Source organism: Choloepus didactylus, chromosome 10 (assembly GCF_015220235.1).
Source record: "Choloepus didactylus isolate mChoDid1 chromosome 10, mChoDid1.pri, whole genome shotgun sequence".
Taxonomy (NCBI): domain Eukaryota; kingdom Metazoa; phylum Chordata; class Mammalia; order Pilosa; family Megalonychidae; genus Choloepus; species Choloepus didactylus.
Window position 1 is genome coordinate 16,550,588 of NC_051316.1, and position 15,185 is coordinate 16,565,772.

A 15,185-nucleotide genomic window follows, 5' to 3' on the forward strand; every position below is an offset into this window, starting at 1 on the left:
TTTTGTCCCCCCAAAAACATGGTCAAGTCCTAACCTCTGGCCTATGAATATTACTTGGAAATAATGGTCTTTGAAGATGCTATTACTTAAGATGAGGCCACCTGGATCAGAATGGTCTGTAATTCAATATGACTGGTGTCCTTACAAGCAGAGGAAATTTGGACACAGTGGTTAAGAGAGAAAGAGAGAGAGAGATGGTCATTTGGTGGAGGCCGAGGCAGAGATTGAGTTATGCCAGAAGCCAGGGAACAGCATCAATTGCCAGCCACCACCACAGAACCCTACAGATTTCAGAGAAACTATGGCCTGGTCGACACCTTGATTTCAGATTTCTAGCCCCTAGAACCATGAGACAATAAATTTCTATTGTTTAAGCCAACTAATCTGTGGTACCTTGCTATAGCAGTCTTGGCAAAACTAAGATATTCCCCTCCTGTAAAATAATGAAACTCTGTTATAATCAAGTACCTAGTTTGCTTACTGTTTGAACATTATCATATTCATGAGCATTGCATCTTGTTCAAACAGTGTCCCCCAAAGTTTATTATAGTAACCTTCTAAATGGTCCCTTATATTTCATAATTTTCCTTCTAAATTCTCTAGATGACCTCAGATTGATTCAACAAAGTTCCTCCCACAAGCTTGACCAATCATCTTCAATTGCTTCATACTGGATGGTGAGAGTCCCTTACACATGTTCAATTCTGCAGTATATATCGTTTCTCTCTCTCTTTTTTTTTTTTGCTTGACATGACCCTGTAAGATTGGCTGAGGAGAGTTTAAAGTTCCCAATCTCCTGGCATTCAAGTCCTTTTACAAGCCCATGTCCTAATAAATCCATACGACCCAGCACTTCCAGAACAAGTCATGCATTAATTTATAGTAAATAGCTGTGGAACACTCACTCTGCTCCAGGGAGTATATTGATAATGAACACAGATTTTGTCCCTGCCTTCCAGGCATTATAATAGGGTGGGTGTACAGGCAATACTCAAGTAAAGAATTCAGCACTACATATAATGATAAAGGGATATTGGTGCTATGATGGAAAAGAAACAAGGATATAAGTAAGAGTGAGAGTAAACAATCTACTTAGGCAGCTGGTCAGAGAAGGCTTCTCTGAGAAGGTGACACTGAAAAGCCTTTATCTGCTGCTGTGCATAAAACAACTGGGGGAGAGTCATTCAGTTGACCAGATGGCTGAGTTCTTCTCATTGCCATTTCTCCCTCTGAGCCCTTTATTCGGTAAACATGTCCTGAGCACCATGTGATGTTCCCTTCATGAACTGTAAACACACTCGTGTATGTGGACATAGCGTCCCCTCCGGAGGCTAATGCAGTGCCTCAGGCTCACCAGGGGTTCAGATGATATTTGATGAGTGAGTGAGTGGAAGAGTTGTTCTGGTTTCCCTTTTCATTTAACAGGACAGTCACACTGACAGTTTCAATTGTTTGAGAGAAGCCTGGAAGGGGCATGACATTGTCATTTGCAATTCTGCTGAAGCTCCAAGAGCAAGTCATCAAGCTAAAAAAAAAAAAGAAAAGAAAAGAATGTGGAAAGTATCTTGTGAGAAACAGGGTCCTCTGTTGTCCTTTAGTCCCACTGTGGCCTTACTTCCAAGGAGAGAGGATAGCAACAGGCTGCTCTCCCCCTTTAATAGGAAGAAACTGTAGTGTAGGGTCCAGGAGGTCTGATGCATTCTGGGAAGCAGGCTGGCTTGGCTCTTCCACTGAGATTGAGTCCTCCAGGTTCAGATGGACTCTAAAGAGGTGGCATTGGGCAAGTGGGAGAAGGAGGTGGGGGCTGGGCCAAGGGGTACGTGAGGATCCTCTTGGATCCTGCATTAGCATCTCAGGTGCCTGGGTTTCCTTCTAACCACATTACTACCTCTGGAGGAATAACTTCTGAATTCTCATAGATTGAAGGTGTGGAGTATGCCTCGGGAGGCCCGCCGGTAGGCCCTAAATGGCTTTCTGCGGAGTATTTAATGTGAAGGTACAGCAGAGAACAAAAACAAAAGGCACAGAGAATGCATCCTCCTCCATGGATACCCAGATGTCTTCCAGGCAAAGGTGAGCAGACACACCATTTTTTCTGAACTTGCTCCTTTCTGTGCTCTCAACTCCTTCCCCTCTTTTTCGTCCCACTGCTGACCATCCAGGCAGGCTGTGGTCTCCTCAGCCCTAGACGCCATGTTTTCTCCTGTTGAGGGGGCGTCAATCAGATGACTCTCAGTTGGAGATCTGGCCTCAGCACCTTATCGGGACCAACATTGGAGGCATGCTGCTGTCCCAGTGAGGGCCACTGTTTAATCAGGAGTCACATATTAGGTTTGCCAAATCTGCATATATATAAGCATATAGCCATGGGTGGGAGAGCCAGCATGAGCCCCAACCATATGGAAGGCAAATATGTTAGGGTTGTGGAAGAACCCTGAGAGCTTCCAACTCGACGACACTTGCTCCTGCTGCCCAGGCACCAGCTGTTAATTGCTCACCTAAAGCTTAAATGGCAAAGCCCTGGACTTACCTTTGATAGGAGCTTCCTACCAGTCCAATCTGGGAAAGAGAGCATTCTTACTACAAGGCTGACAGGTGGGCCATCAAGCTCACCCACCTGGAGGTTAAGGGACTCACTTATGGGCTTGAGTGAATACTGGATACTTTTCGCTGTGTTGAATAACTCTGTAACAAATATAACCAATTTGGAAAGACTCCCATGAGTCTGCTTCCAGTTATTACATCAAAGCCAGTGGAGTGAGTAGTCCAAGTTTCAACATAGGTCTTAGCTCTCCTACCCGTAGCCCTGATATCTCTCCCTCCTCCCACTCCTACATCACAAGCGTGTCCACCCCTGTGGCAGAAATCCCTTTTCCAAGTGGGAGTACATACTGAAAGACATGAGTGGTGTCATTAGTTTTTTAGCCACAGGGCAGATGAAACCAGAGTTGGAGGCATAGGATGAGACCTTTAACGTGATAAATTTGTACTTGCCAGCAATAAGCTTCCTGGAAAAATATCTGTAAGCCCTTCTGACCTTATCTCCCAAAGTTCCAGAGTGATTGAGAAACTACAAATAAATTGACTAGAAAATTTAAGTTTCGGGAAATGCTTGGTTGGTGGATTGGGATGAGACTGGGCGACTGAAGTGAGTAGGAGCTGCTTGAAAAGCTGAACAATGTGACTTAAGTACCTTAGAAATTCATGAAATTATGTGGTCTTCTATTTTTCCAAATTTATATTTTGAACACTTCTAATTTTCAAAAAAAAGTTGAAAGAATTGCATAATAAACACACATATCCTCCACCTTGGTTCACCAATATTAACTTTTGCTTTCTCTCTACATAACATGCATTCGTTTCTGAAATATTTGAAGTAAGTTGTAGATATTAGGTTACTTGAATTTAAGTAATTCAGTATGTGTCTCCTGAGAACAAAAGCATTGTCTGAAATAGCCACTGTCAATCTGAGAAATCTAAAGATGATTCAGTAATGTTCTCTAATATATAGTTGACAGTCAGTGTCCCAGTTGTCCCCCAAAATTCGTATCATAGCTTTTTTTTTTTTCCTTTCAAGGGCCATGCTTTGGAGTTGGTTGTAGTCTCTGTTAGTCCGTAATGATTCCCTAGATTTTTCTGCTTTTTTCTTGATACTGACTTTTGTGAAGAGTCCAGACCAGTGATTTTACAGAATGTCTTCTTAATCTGGATTTGTCTGATTCCTCCCCTCTGTGATTAAGATTCATTTTAAACATTTTTAGCAGATAACACATGGGTGATATGTAAAACACCATTTTTGACATTCAGGATGTGTTTTATTCAATCATGTCCTCCACAAAGATGTGCTCAAGCCCTAACTCCTGGCCCCATGGGCGTGAGCCCATTTGTAAATGAGCCCATACCGAACCAGGGTGGGTCTTTAATCAATATGATGGGGTCCTTAGAAGCAGAAGGAATTTAGACACAAGTAGGAGAAGCAGGAGGCAACTGTAGAGAGACAGCCAAGTGACAGAGGCAGAGATTGAGTTACGGACTGCTGGCGTCAGAATGCTAGACTTCAGAGAAAGTGTGGCCTGGCTGTCACTTTGATTTCATTTCTAGCTTCCCAAACTGAGAAACAACAAATTCCTGTGTTTAGGCCCTTTGTGGCACTCGGTTACAGCAGCCCTGGCAAACTAAGGATGCTAATGAGCAAGTCTTCAGTGGGTTACTGAGATGCTGACAGCCGAAAGACCACTAGGTACCACCTAGGAAGTGCGATCTTTTCTGATAACAGGGCCAGGTGACCTCCCTGGCCTGAGCATTCTTGATAAGCTCCCAACCTGACCATCTCTAGAGTAAAGTTTAAATCAGTGGTTCTTGACCAGGGTGATTTGTCCCCTGGGAACATTTGGTAATGTCTGGAGATATTTTTGGTTGTAACAACTGCAATGCAGGGTGTGTGTGCTACTGGCTTCTAGTGGGTAGAGGCCAGGTATATGCAGACATCCTGCAAGGCATAGGAGCCTCCCACAGCAAAGAATTATCCCACAGTAAATGTCAATAGTGATGAGGCTGAGGAACCCAGGGGTCTCACTATAATACTGAAGTGTCCCAACCAGCACACTTCTGGGCACCTGTATTCTTCCATTCCTCTTCGTTCCAGAGATTCTCCTCCATTGACTGCATGAAAAAAAAAAATTGGACACACAAATAAAAGGCAACAATTTCTCAATAGTATCTGGTAACAGTGATATATGTATACATATTTATTATATTTATTTACATATCATAAATATATACAAAATTATAAACATATAAGCTAAAAAGGTTCTATTATATTTATTATATACATATTTATAGGCCTTTTAATTGGCCTGTGAACCTCCTGTTCTCGACAAATATGTCATTTAAGATGAGTCGTCTAGTTCGTCAGGGTAGGCACATATTATTTGTAAGAAAAGGTGCCAGGACAATCCCAAAGAGCACTGCTAACTAACAACTGCCCTGCAATTTAGAATGTACAAAGTGCTTTCCCATATTGCATTCGGCAACGTGACCTGACAACACTCTAGAAGATGGTTAATTACTATGCGAGTGTTAAGTCTTTCGCTGTCGTATTCGAGGAACCAGATTCGCAAGTGAGACTGGCTCAGGACACAGGGCTAGTGACAGCGTGGGGAGGTGGGCGGGCGCCGGGATTAAGACCGGGATTCAGTCTTCAAGTTCTTTAGTCAACTCCGAAGTAGTCAAAACGGTTCTCCATGCTTCCTTTTCCCCCTTCTCCCGCAAGCAACGTAAATATAATACTCAAAGCGTACCTTAATTTAAACAGGACAGATTAACATGCAGTTGTTGGAATGTATGGCGCTAACCGCGCAAGGAGAGTGGATAGGTTCTTTCATTTGTGGAGGAAGCTGGGATAGGAAGAGGCTTCTGGCCTTGCAGAAATGACACACCTCTCTCCCTCCCCCTCTCCTTGATAAGGTCAGGTATCTTGCAGGTGAGGCTTTGGGTTTAAATTAACCTGAAAGACCCAGGGATAGGCTTTTTAAGTGGAAGTAGATTGTGGGGTGACCGGGATACGACGCCAGACCTCTCCGCAGTGCAGTGGTAGAAGGAAGGCATCACAGGAAACAAATCGATTTTTTTTTTTAAACGATTTAAGTCCCGAGGTCTGGAATGATCGCAATGTAGCTGATGTGGTCTCCGCCGTTCAGAGCTCACCTTTCTTGTGCACGTTCTTGCCATTTTCTCCAGGGTCATAAATCCTTGGGGTGTGCACGCCTCAGAGAGATCTGCTTTTCACATCCAAGGACAAAGAGCACCCCGCCGTCTGTTACATAGTCTTCACGCTAACGATAACGAAACCCCTTCCAAGCTGCCTAACTTTCGGTAGAAACGGAGCCCATCTCCCTCCCAAGGCTCCTGGAGCTCCGCAACTTGTATGCGTAGGCGATACGGCCCGGCGTCAGCCGCGCGCACCTGGCGCCTGGCGGTGCCTCGGAGCCAGGCGGATACTCCGCCCCGCCAGGTGAGCAGCCGAGAGGCCCCGCCTCCGCCCCCGCCGGAGGCCCGCCCGGCGGCGCCTGCGCTATTTCGGCCCGGCTCGGAGCCGGCCCGCTAGGTGGCGGGCCGTCGCATTTCGGGCGGGCCCAGTGCGCGTGCGCCGTGGAGGCGGGATGCGGGCGGCGGCCGCGAGGGAGAGGCTTGGCGGGGGCGGGGAGGCGCCGTCTGGCTCGGGTTGGGGCCGGGGCAGACAGCCTGAGAGAAGACGGCCGTGGGAGCTCGCGTGGGGCTTGCGGACGGCGGCCCTCAAGGCGTCGGCAGGTGAGGCCTCTCCGCCGCGGGCGAGACACGGGGCCGCTCGGGGGGCAACGTCGCCGCCAGCAGGAGAAGGCGCGGGCGTGAGGCGCGCGTCTGCGTCGCTCCTTGGTCTGCGGCGCGGGCGTGCGGGGCCGCCTTCGCCCGGCCGGGACCGGGTCGCGCCAGGTGAACGCTGCCCGACGGCCCGACCGCCCGTGCCCCGCGGCGGCGCATGTCCGGGCCGGGCTGCGCTGCGTCTGGGCAGCGCCCCCTGCCGGCCGCGGCGCCCCGCGGGGGTGGGGGCGGGCCAGCCTCCTCGGGCCTCGCCGGGCCTCCTCGCGCGGGTCGCGCGTTCCTTTGTTCGCCGCCGCGCCCGGCCCCCTCCTCCTCCTCTTCTTCCGCCGCCGTCGCCGCCCAGCGAGTCCCGGGCGCCCAGTGCGCCCCGCCCGCCAACATGGCCGCTGCCGCGCCGCGCCCGGCGCTCCGGGCGCCGTCGGCCCCTTAGCGCTGCTTTTGTTTCTCGGCGCCACCGCCGGCGCCTCCGCCCACGCCTGGTAAGGTCTTGCAGGCTACGGGCGGTCCCGGTTCTCGGCGTCGGCGGGCGGTGGAGCCCGGTACGCGCGGGGGCGGGGGGCTTCGCTGCTGCGTAATTTCGAGGGCGGGTGGGGGAGGGGACTATGCGCCAAAATCGTTGGCAGCGGCGAGATGTTCAGTGTTGCATAATACCCCGGATCTCTCTGCTCGCTGGACACGCGGCTCGTCACGGGCGAGGAGGGAGAGAGACGGTAGCACCTAGGTCGCGAGTGGCCCGGGCGGAAAGCGGGATGCTGTCGGGTGGAGGCTGTGTCCGCGCTCCTGTTGGGGGGTGGGGTGGGGATGGCAGGTCTGGGATGTCTGCGGCTATCCGGGAGTTCCCGCGTCTGCTGCGGGGTCAGGTTATGTTAGTGGGTGGATGAACTTGCGCTTTGCGCGGTGCTTTCCAGGGTGAGGGGAACTGGATTCTGCAGGTGGCGTTGCTTTTCAAGTGGTGGAGCCCTTAGTCCTTGGAAGTTGTTGGTTTCACTGAAAAGGCATGTTTTCTGTTGCTTCCAATAACGCCCACTAGCACATTTCCCATCCTATGCGGCCCTCCGTCAGTCGCAGCACCCTCTCCTGGCTTTGTTAAATACTTCGGCACCCTTCTGTTGGATAAGAAATTGACGGGGGGGGTGGGGGGAGGATGCATTTCTTTCGACACATTTTTTTTTTTTTTTTTTTTAAACCCCATCACAAGTGACCTTGAATGTATTCTGCAAGGAATCTGTTTAGATTAATTTTATGGTGCGGTAACTACGCAGTGCGTTTTGGTTTGGTTTTCTCTGTTAGGTTCTTGCATTGATGCAGTCTTGATTTTACGAGATTTGTTTTTAGTAATGCTTTCAGTAATAAGTGTTATTAAATAGGTAACTCAAAGTTTATTTATTTGGTTGTTTATTTACTGAAATTGATGAACTAGGATTCCGGGTATTTGGAGAGGGTTTTCCAAACATTGAAGTGTTTTTCTCTTGGCTGTAACGGATTGTTTGGCTCTTTTACCGTGTACGTAAAAAAGCAGTACAAGGTATTGAAGTGTTTTAAAGGATTTCACTGTATGACATCACCTGTGCCAAATAAGATATACATGCCAAAATGCAAATACGTATATAACTTATGTTCGAATTTTCTGGAAGGAACTCTGTAGTCTGATAGGATTGGTGGTACAGTAATTGTTTTCTACATGGCATTTGCTAGGAAGTGAAAATTAAACATAAGCCTGGGGGTTTATATCAGGACTTACTGAGTTTGTGAACAAGTCTTAGAGGTTGTGAAATTTCAGAAAAGAGATAGATGAATTGAGGAGGCTTCCTTTCCCCTTCCCCACCTCCAGCTTTAGTTATGGGCAAACACCAAAAACTGTAGTTGCTAGAAATTTATAGAATGCTTATAACCTGCACTTAATAATTATACATTAAGGTTGCATAATCTGTCAGAACTGTGGATAGTTGGTATTTTTCATGAGAAATAAAACTAAATTTATTTTTGATCTTTTGAATAGTGAAATAGTTGCTGTTACAATGGTATGAAATGGGTAAGGCACCTTGCCATCTCTTTTTGTTTGGGTTTTTTAATACTTTCGTTGAGCCCCAGAATTTCTCTAGTAGTGTTTGATAGTGCTTTCAGTTACCAATTAAGCACAAAATGACAATTTGGGATATCTACAACTTTGTTTTGGAATATCTTTAGCAGTGTTGCTTAATCTGGCATTCTTTATGACACTTGTTCTAAGAGATGCCATAGAACAAAAAAGGTCCCCTGGTCAAATAACTTTGGGAAACTGTTGTCTCCTTCCCTCAGGGTCACCATTCACATCAACATGAGGGCACTGAGAAATATTGCAGTGGTGTTTCCCATATTTACCCCCCCCCCGCACCCCTGTTTGGTTTGGTGGGTGTCTATTAGTATGAAGGAAATCAGGAAACACCTGATGTTTTCTGGAACATAGATACGTTGTGAAATGTTGATCCTTGGTGTCCATACAGTGTATCTTAGATAATAGTGCTGCCTCTATTTTGTGAACTGAGAGGGTGGTGTTGATGTGGTTTGTGTGTTCCTGTGCATTTTATGGACAGTACTCCATAATCTGGCTCTTACTGTATTGATAAGCTATGATGAGGTTTATTAACCGGAAGTCTTAATTAGGAGGCATGCAACTAGTTTAAGTGTTTTCACTTCCTAGTGGCTTAAATGGTTGCACACACTGTTAACAGCAGTAACAAGTTTACTGGTGGCTTTTCTTAATTGTTAACATCTTTTTTTCCTAGTATGTTAGAAATAAATGAAAAGGATATTACTGTTTTTGAAGAGTTAATTATGTGGTTTATTTAGAGGTTAAAAAGAATGGCTTGGACGGGGTCTCATTTTGCTGGGAAAGATGAGTTAATGTATAGTCATGTAAATCTTTCCATACTTTTATTAGACACTTCATTGAATGTTTTTTCTTTTCTTTGGATGAAAAGAAGTTGGAAGAAGACAATTATTTTGCCCAAATATTTTGTTCAGTGGAAGGCATTACTGTATTGTGAAAAAGATATAGGCCCTGGAGTTAGACAGGGAGTTAACATGGCCTTTCAAATCAGAAGAATCTGGGTTGAAATTGAGCTCCACTATTTACTGGTCCAAAACCATGTGTCTCATTCATCATGCAGCCTTTTTTAAACTGTTTCGTCAGCTATAAACTTGGATGAAACCTCTCATGTAAAGCTATCACGAGAATTAAATGAAATGGATTTATAGAGTTCTTAGTATAGTTACTGAAATATAGTGTCTAGGGCCAATAAATGTTGATTTCCTTCACCTTCCTACTTTTGAAGTTGGCAGCGTTATTAGTATGATTTTTTTGTTTTCGTGCTGGAGTAAACAGTTTGCTTAGTTGTGCCTCAGTATTCAGTCTGGTTTAACTTTAAATTATATGTTTATTGGATACCTATTTTCTGCCTTGAAACCACCGTAAGTCTTTCCTGAAATAAGTCATGTATGGATATAAAAGGGTATTACATAAGTACCCTTAAATACCTTACAGTCTGGTAGGGAAAATACACATACATATAATGAGGAAATTCTGTGCTAAGGGATGTCTGGGAAGAGAAGATAATGTGGTGGTCAGGTCAAGAATATTAGAGTAGGAAAAGAAAGGAATTCTAGATGGAGGCGACAGGAGGAGCACAGGCAGGAAAAGAGGTTAAGCGTGTTCTGAATTTGAATCACAACCATTTTATTCCTTGTGTTATCTTTTATTCCTGTGTGAGTGTTTACCTGCAAAATGGGATGATAATACCTACTTCCTTAAGTGTAAGATTAAATGAGGCAGTTCAACAAAGTGATAAGTAGAGGTCCTGGCAATATAGTAAGGTCCCAGTTTGCGTGATGATGATGATGATGATGATGATGATATGATACGATTGTACCACTGCTACCACTCATGGTGTGGTTTGGCTGGACGGTGTAGGGATGAATTTGGAGCCAGATTTTAAATAATTCTATATACCGCGCTTAGTTCATTGGCATTTATTCTATAGATGATGGGAAACCATTGAAAGGTAGAGACAGGATCAGACTTGTGTTTCAAAGGGATAATTTTTTAGAACAGTATGAAGGATGAGTTGGAGGAATGTGGCCAGTGTGAAACATTTAATCTCCGGAGTTTAGCCTGTTAGAAGGTGATTGAAGTCATTTGAGGCAAGAGTAATTAATTAGTCTGGACTCCGTAGAATGTTAGTGTGTTCACTTTTTGGGGGTGAGGAGTTCTAGACAGTAGTCATTCAGCATGAATGTTATTTTCATCAAAATGTTGAATGTTGAGAGAGTAAATGAAGAGACTAGGTAAGTATTTTTTTTTTTTAGTTTAGTATCATTTGAGATTTTTAAGACTGTAATAGTGTCTTAAAAGGCTAGACGTTTTTTTAACCTGTATTATATTTGTATAGAATCATGTTCACTTTGCCTACAGTTACATCTATAAGTTATGTTTGATTTTGGATCTGTCTGCAAATGATTATTTAATAGTGCTATACTGAGTTCCTAGTCCTGGCACAACAGAACAGGAGAGGGAAGAGTGTCCTTTTTCTTTGTCCTGCATGCACGGAATTTTGTTTGTGTGGGTCCATGAGAGTTTATTTCTTTTTGCGTTTTCTTTCTTAAGGATCATTGTGAAATTATGGATTTTTATATATTCAGCGTGTTTTAATCAAAGTTACTATTCTTTTCCTCACTTTGCCCCATCTTTGGCCCCTGGGAGTACTTTGAAGCTAGTTCTCTTTCCTTTGGCATGGTCCCATTAATCTTTGAAACATTTGTTGCTTTCTGGTACAAGATGTCCCAGGCTCACACCATGTTTTTTAGCTCCTTTTATTGGGGAGTGGAACTTAGATACCAAAATCTGGATGCTGTGCATTCTCATTGCTGCTGAGATGCCACTGCTTTCATTGGACAGGCTTAGGAAATATATAAATCTTGATTTTGTTTTCATATTTCCAATTCAAATGTAACATTTTGGGGGTTTTATGTATCTGATTTTATCCTGTTTTCACTGACATTGGAAGTTTGCATCCTTAGCAACGTTTGCTTTTTCTTAAAATTACGTGTTTGAAAATTACTGCTAATGAACATTGAAAACTACTGTAGATTTGTATTTGTTATAGTTCTTTTTGTTCTTAAAAGGTTTCCATTTAAGGATGTTCAGTTGATCTTCTCAGTCATTTGTAATAGTTTTCTCTCTTTAATTATGTTACCAGTTTGATAATTAGTTTAGTGTATTTGCTTGAAATTCTTCATTTAGGAGTTACTTTATTTTTTTATTTCAGTACAGTTTTTTCAATGTGTAAAATGTTCAAGTAGCTTAAAAGTCAAAAGTGTATAAAAAGGCATATTCACTTATTCATGTCCCTTCTACTCGTTCCCCTCCTGCCCCATTTTTATTTGTTTCTGGGTTTATTCTTGCAGTGTTTCATTTTTGCAAATATAAGCAGTAGCATTTTTTCCCATCTTTTCTTACGCAAAAGGTACCATTCTGTGCTCGCTCACTTTTCTGCTTTTTTTCTTTTCTTTTTTATTTATTTATTTGATTTTTTTTTCATTGAGATTGTTCGCATACCATACAATTATCCAGATATCTGGTGTACAGTCAGTTGTCCATTTTACCATCATACAGCTATGCATCCATCACCACAGTTAATTTTTTTCAATTTTTAGAACATTTTCATTACTCCAGAAAAGAAATAAAGGCACAGAAAAAGGAAGCTCATATCCTCCCATACCCCTAACCACCACCCCCTCCATTATTGATTCGTAGTATTGGTAAAGCACATTTGTTACTGTTGATGAAAGAATGTTAAAATACTACTAACTCTAAGTGTATAGTTTTCAATAGGTGTATATTTTTTCCTATATGCCCCCTATTATTAACTTCTAGTTATAGTGTCATATATTTATTCTAGTTCATGAGAGAGATTTCTTATATTTGTACAGTTACTCATGCACATTGTCCAAGACAAGATTCACTGTTTTATACATTCCTATCTTTTAACCTCCAACTTTCCTTCTGTTGACGTAAGTGACTCTGAGCTTCCCCTTTTCACCACCTTCACACACCACTCAGTAGTTAAGTTATTCTCACAGTGTACTACCATCACCTCTGTCCATTTCCAAACGTTTAAGTTCACCCTCGTTGAACATTCTGCTCAGAATAAGCAACCGCTCCCCATTCTTTAGCCTCTTTGTATATCCTGATAACTTACATTTCATGTCTATGAGTTTACATATTATAATTAGTTCATATCAGTGAGACCCTGCAATATTTGTCCTTATCTGTCTTATTTCACTCAATATAGTGCCCTCAAGGTTTCTTCATCAACCCATTTTTTTAAGATGTGTTTTTTCACACACCAAACATTCTATCATAAGTAAATAATCAGTGTGGTTCCCTGTATAGTCACATATTTACTTATTCACCACCATTGCCTCTATCTGTATAAGGACATCTCCATTTCTTTCACAAAGGAGGAGGAAGAGTCAAAGAAGGTAGACAGGAGAAAAAGAAAAAAAGAAAAAAAAAAATGACAGTTGGGAAGCAACAAAAGGGAAGATAGCATTAACCTAACATAGACTAGAGTCAGACAACATCACCAATGCCTAGAGTCCCATACCCTTCCACTATATCCCTCCCCCATATGCATTTAGCTTTGGTGTATTGCCTATTTTATATTAAAGGAAGCATAATACAATGTTTCTGTTAACTATAGTCTCTAGTTTGCATTGGTTGTATTTTTCCCCCAGTCCCACCCCATTTTTAACACCTTGCAATGTTGACATTCAGTTTTTCTACCTCATGTAAAAACATACCTGTACCTTTTATCACAATTGTTGAGCACCCTAGGTTTCCCTGAATTATACAGTCCCAGTCTTTATCTTTTGTCTTTTGTTCTGGTGTCTCACATGCTCCTAACCTTCCTTTTTCAACCATACTCACAGTCATCTTTGTGCAGTGTACTTACATTGCTGTGCTACTATCTCCCAAAATTGTGTTCCAAACCTCTCACTCCTGTCTTTTCCTTTCTGTGTGTAGTTCTCCCTTTAGTGTTTCCTGTAGAGCAGGTATCTTGTTCACAAACTCTGTCATTGTCTGTTTGTCAGAGAATATTTTAAGTTCTCCCTCATATTCAGAGGACAGTTTTGCCAGATATAGGATTCTTGGTGGTTTTTTCTTTCAGTATCTTAAATATATCACCACACTTCCTTCTTGCCTCCATGGTTTCTGTTGAGAAATCTGCACATAGTCTTATCAAGCTTCCTTTGTATGTGATGGATTGCTTTTCTCTTGCTGTTTTCAGGATTCTCTTTTTAGCTTTGACATTTGATAATCTGCTTATTAAGTGTCTTGGCATAGTCCTATTTGGATCTATTCTGTTTGGGGTATGCTGCACGTGGATCTGTAATTTTATGTCTTTCCTAAGAGATGGGAAATTTTCATTGATTATTTCCTCTATTATTGCTTCTGCCCCTTTTCTGTTCTCTTCTCCTTCTGGGACACCAATGACACATGCATTCCTGCATTTCATTTTGTCCTTAAGTTCCCAGAGACATTGCTCATATTTTCCATTCTTTTCTCTATCTGTGTAGGCTTTCAGGTGCCTTGTTCTCCAGTTCTTGAGTGTTTTCCTCTGCCTCTTGAGATCTGCTGTTGTATGTCTCCATTGTGTCCTTCATCTCTTGTGTTGTGCCTTTCATTTCCATAGATTCTGCCAGTTGTTTTTTCAAACTTTCAATTTCTGCCTCATGTATGCCCAGTGTTTTCATTGTACACTTCATCTTTTTTGCCATATCTTCCCTAAACTTTCTGAATTGATCCAGCATTAGTTGTTTAAATTCCTGTATCTCAGTTGAAGTGTAAATCTGTTCCTTTTGGCTATAAGTTCATTTTTCTTAGTGTACGTTGTAGTTTTCTGTTGTCTGGTCATCTGGCCTTCTTGGTTATCCTAGTCAGGTTTTCCTAGACCAGAATTGGCTCAGGTCTTGGAAGAAGGCAATAGTTTGAGGTCTCCCTGATGGTGTGTCTTAGGAAGATTGGTGCACCCTGTGAGGTCTCAAGTCACTGTGCTTTTCTGCCCAGCAGGTGGCACCTGTCAGCCTGTCACTCCCAACTGGTTTAAGAGGTGTAGCTCCTGAATGTTTTCCCCCAGGTTCTGGGGTCTGGTTCTGAATGGAAGGGGGGTGGTAGAGCTTGGCACTGCCCTCTTTTCTCTTAGGGCAGATATAACCCCTGGTGAGAGGTCATTTGCATTTGAATCATCTCTGACTCTGCTATCTCCACCCTTGTCTTCGTCTGAATGCTGGGAATTGAAAATGGCTGAGGATTTCTCCACTGAGCTTATGTTACTGGCAGGCCATCCAGATGTCTTCCCACAGTGCCATCAATACTGTTAAGCCTTGATATATAGCCCGATTATCTGTGCAGACAGTCAAGTTGTCTCCTGGTTCATGGACAGTTACCATCCATACAGCCGCAGCTCAGTCCACTGGAAAATTTCATGCATCTCTGCACTCAAAGACCACCACAAAGTATATGAGGACATTTCATTTTCACAGCACAAAAATTGACGAGTTTCTGGGCTTTTGTTAGTAGATCCATCTTTTTGGCCATCTTAGCAACCTCACTACTCATGCAGTAATTGGACGCTGCGCAAACGCCACCATCTTAGGTCTTGCCCTAACTCTAGGGCGTAGGTCAATAAAAATCTCGGAGGGGCGTCCCAGCCAAATACACCCCACGCCCATCCATCTTGCTCTTCCTTCTGCTTCTTTTTATCCTAATATATTCTGGAGATCAC

The 15,185-nt window shown here is 43.3% G+C and overlaps 1 protein-coding gene across 2 annotated transcripts in view; it reads left to right on the top strand.

Moving 5' to 3' along the window:
• Positions 1-6,265: 6,265 nt before the first annotated feature.
• SPIN1 (spindlin 1) overlaps positions 6,266-15,185 on the top strand; it is an 80,564-nt gene continuing 71,644 nt past the window's right edge. Inside the window, exon 1 of one of the 2 annotated variants that reach the window (XM_037796982.1) lies at positions 6,266-6,309. The gene's annotated coding sequence lies outside the window, so the exon portion shown is untranslated. Of the gene's footprint in view, positions 6,310-6,354; positions 6,840-15,185 lie in introns of those variants that run through there. The other variant, XM_037796980.1, reaches the window with a different exon arrangement.